Raw genomic sequence first — 4,515 nt, 5'->3', positions numbered from 1 at the left:
AGTCATGATAGAAGCACTTTCTTCCCTCCCACACACACACACAGACACACAAACGCGACTGTCGTCATGCATCATTAAGGTCAAACTTCTAGAGGTTAATGTGTGGGAGTGACACCTCTAAGTGTGTCTAGACCCTGAGGTGACACTGGCTCGATAAATGATGTACGTTTTCTATTGCACCTTCCCCAGGCGACCAATCAGCGCCGGCCGTGCGTGGCCAGCCCCAATGTGCCGCTCGCCCATTGGCTGAGCCTCGGGGCCCGCGGCGCGCGCCAAGATAGGACTGTCAAGTGTCACCAACACGACAACTTTTGGACAGTTTTAGACAGTCACTTGCCGAACTTGATGAGAGGATCAAGCGCCATTGTTGAGTGATAAGTTGTGTGCATCATTAAAGACGACACAACATCAAGATTGGATGGTGTCTAATCCCTAATCCACAAGAACCAATCACGCGCCGATATGTAAGTAGTATTTAAATTTCAATGTTTACACGGGAAGTACGAACGTAATATAGGACTCTTAGGAATATATACAAAGCTATATATATATATATATATATATATATATATATATATATATATATATATATATATATATATATATATATATATCTGTCTCTCATACTATTCGCCATTTCCCGCGTTAGCAAGGTAGCGTTAAGAACAGAGGACTGGGCCTCTGAGGGAATATCCTCACCTGGCCTCGTTCTCTGTTCCTTCTTTTGGAAAAAAAAAAAAAACATACACACATATACGTATACATACACATACAGACATATACATATATGCAAATTTGGCTATTCATTCTTGCTTGCCTTCATCCATTCCTGGCGCTACCCCGCCCCACAAGAAACAGTATCGCTAACCCCCACTTTAGCCAGGTAGCGCTAGACAACAAAGGCCCCATTCGTTCACAATCAGTCTCTAGCTGTCATGTAATAATGCACCGAAACCACAGCTCCCTTTCCACATGCAGGCCCCACAAAACTTTCCATGGTTTACCCCAGACGCTTCACATGCCCTGGTTCAATCCATTGACAGCACGTCAACCCCGGTATACCACATCGTTCCAATTCACTCTAATCCTTGCACGCCTTTCCTTTATTTTCTTATCTACAGTTTCCATTTGCCTTACAATTTTTCGGTGGTCTAACAGACTGGATCTGATGGTTCTGTGTGAGATACTGTCTGTTGCTGCGTCTTATAAAACACTCACATGAAAATTTTGATTCAGATTTTCCAGTATTTCAAACGAAAATAAGTCTTTTAACTGTTTCTGGTCAGGAAGGGGTTAATAGCTATCTAATATCTAAGGTCACCAGAGGTCAAACAACTTCCGCCCCACCACGGGAGCATTTAAAAGGTAATCTTGAACAAATAGGGAACATTAAAATATAATCTTGAACAAATAGGGAACATTAAAAGGTAATCTTGAACAAATAGGGAACATTAAATGGTAATCTTGAACAAATAGGGAACATTAAAAGGTAATCTTGAACAAATAGGGAACATTAGAATGTCATCTTGAACAAATAGGGAACATTTAAAAGTAATCTTGAACAAATAGGGAACATTAAAAGGTAATCTTGAACAAATAGGGAACATTAAATGGTAATCTTGAACAAATAGGGAACATTAAAAGGTAATCTTGAACAAATAGGGAACATTAAATGGTAATCTTGAACAAATAGGGAACATTAGAATGTAATCTTGAACAAATAGGGAACATTAGAATGTAATCTTGAACAAATAGGGTACATTAAAATGTAATCTTGAACAAATAGGGAACATTAAAAGGTATTCTTGAACAAAAAGGCCATATTAAAATGTAATCTTGAACAAATAGGGAACATTAAAAGGTAATCTTGAACAAATAGGGATCATTAAAAGGTATTCTTGAACAAAAAGGCCATATCAAAATGTAATCTTGAACAAATAGGGAACATTAGAATGTAATCTTGAACAAATAGGGAACATTAAAAGGTAATCTTGAACAAATAGGGAACATTAAAATGTAATCTTGAACAAATAGGGAACATTAAAATGTAATCTTGAACAAATAGGGAACATTAAAAGGTAATCTTGAACAAATAGGGAACATTAAATAGCAATCTTGAACAAATAGGGAACATTAAAAGGTAATCTTGAAAAAATAGGGAACATTAAATGGTAATCTTGAACAAATAGGGAACATTAAAAGGTAATCTTGAACAAATAGGGAACATTAAAAGGTAATCTTGAACAAATAGGGATCATTAAAAGGTAATCTTGAACAAATAGGGAACATTAAAAGGTAATCTTGAACAAATAGGGAACATTAAAAGGTAATCTTGAAAAAATAGGAACATTAAATGGTAATCTTGAACAAATAGGGAACATTAAAAGGTAATCTTGAACAAATAGGGAACATTAAATAGCAATCTTGAACAAATAGGGAACATTAAAAGGTAGTCTTGAACAAATAGGGAACATTAAAAGGTAATCTTGAACAAATAGGGAACATTAAATAGCAATCTTGAACAAATAGGGAACATTAAAAGGTAATCTTGAACAAATAGGGAACATTAAAAGGTAATCTTGAACAAATAGGGAACATTAAAAGGTAATCTTGAACAAATAGGGAACATTAAAATGTCATCTTGAACAAATAGGGAACATTAAAAGGTAATCTTGAACAAATAGGGAACATTAAAATGTAATCTTGAACAAATAGGGAACATTAAAATGTAATCTTGAACAAATAGGGAACATTAAATAGCAATCTTGAACAAATAGGGAACATTAAATGGTATTCATAATGTCAGTAATGGTTGGTGATACTTATGTCTATATTTGATAGTCTTGCGAGATTCATATCTGGATCCTGAAACTATTTCTGGATTACCTTAAGATCTGGAAAGGTCTGGAAGCTATATCTATATTGTGTTAAGTGCTGGAAAGGTCTGGAAGATATATCTATATTGTGTTAAGTGCTGGAAGGGTCTGGAAGCTATATCTATATTGTGTTAAGTGCTGGAAGGGTCTGGAAGCTATATCTATATTGTGTTAAGAGCTGGAAAGGTCTGGAAGATATATCTATATTGTGTTAAGATCTGGAAGGGTCTGGAAGCTATATCTATATTGTGTTAAGAGCTGGAAGGGTCTGGAAGCTATATCTATATTGTGTTAAGATCTGGAAAGGTCTGGAAGCTATATCTATATTGTGTTAAGAGCTGGAAAGGTCTGGAAGCTATATCTATATTGTGTTAAGAGCTGGAAGGGTCTGGAAGCTATATCTATATTGTGTTAAGAGCTGGAAGGGTCTGGAAGCTATATCTATATTGTGTTAAGATCTGGAAAGGTCTGGAAGCTATATCTATATTGTGTTATGAGCTGGAAGGGTCTGGAAGCTATATCTATATTGTGTTAAGAGCTGGAAGGGTCTGGAAGCTATATTTATATTGTGTTAAGTGCTGGAAGGGTCTGGAAGCTATATTTATATTGTGTTAAGTGCTGGAAGGGTCTGGAAGCTATATCTATATTGTGTTAAGTGCTGGAAGGGTCTGGAAGCTATATCTATATTGTGTTAAGTGCTGAAAGGGTCTGGAAGCTATATCTATATTGTGTTAAGATCTGGAAAGGTCTGGAAGCTATATCTATATTGTGTTAAGAGCTGGAAGGGTCTGGAAGCTATATCTATATTGTGTTAAGTGCTGGAAGGGTCTGGAAGCTATATCTATATTGTGTTATGTGCTGGAAGGGTCTGGAAGCTATTACTAAAGTGCCGTAAAGGGGGGGGTTGGGGGGTTGGGGGGGTGCTGAATTGTTAGATGATTTGAAAAGGTCGAAAAATGTGTGTTGTCGATAAGGTCATGTGTGGCTGGAACCTGTCCGTGGACCATTTCCCCCATGTGGTGGTGAGAGAGAGAGAGAGAGAGAGAGAGAGAGAGAGAGAGAGAGAGAGAGAGAGAGAGAGAGATGTGCAGCGTACATACCAAGTGATCTCCCCCTCCCCTCCCACATTTCCAGTCAGCCAAAGAGAATTCTCACTATGTCTCTCTTCCCGTCATTCCAGGATCGCCTTCGTTGATGTGAGACTGGAAGACGACCTCTTGGGCCTGGAACCTCCTGGAACTGACCTCCGCTTCGGACGGTAAACGTTTTCCAGCAGCTGGAAGAGGAGAAACGTTCCCATGTTGACCTCTTCAGTCACAGACCCTTCCAGCAACGTTGGTAACCTCCAACCCCTTCCAGCTAGCTGGCTACAGAGGTTCCTCCTTCACAAACTACAACATCAAACCACCAACACCACAACCCTTCAAACCACAACCACGACCCACCAGACAACCTTTCTGCCCACACCACAACCCTTCAAACCACAACCACGGCCCACCAGACAACCTTTCTGCCAACACCACAACCCTTCAAACCACAACCACGTCCCACCAGACAACCTTTCTGCCAACACCACAACCCTTCAAACCACAACCACGGCCCACCAGACAACCTTTCTGCCAACACGTAGCGATACCCT

The 4,515-nt window shown here is 38.9% G+C and overlaps 1 protein-coding gene across 1 annotated transcript in view; it reads left to right on the top strand.

Annotated features, from left to right (window-relative positions):
• Positions 1-193: 193 nt before the first annotated feature.
• LOC139763021 (uncharacterized) overlaps positions 194-4,515 on the top strand; it is a 7,569-nt gene continuing 3,247 nt past the window's right edge. Inside the window, exons 1-2 of the mRNA XM_071688555.1 lie at positions 194-464; positions 4,057-4,515. The exon at positions 4,057-4,515 is cut by the window's right edge and continues 3,247 nt beyond it. The gene's annotated coding sequence lies outside the window, so the exon portion shown is untranslated. The remainder of the gene's footprint in view (positions 465-4,056) is intronic.

The sequence above is a fragment of the Panulirus ornatus genome, chromosome 45 (genome assembly GCF_036320965.1).
Source record: "Panulirus ornatus isolate Po-2019 chromosome 45, ASM3632096v1, whole genome shotgun sequence".
NCBI lineage: Eukaryota > Metazoa > Arthropoda > Malacostraca > Decapoda > Palinuridae > Panulirus > Panulirus ornatus.
The sequence above is the reverse complement of the archived record's forward strand: the minus strand, read 5'-3'. Positions and strand labels throughout refer to the sequence as shown.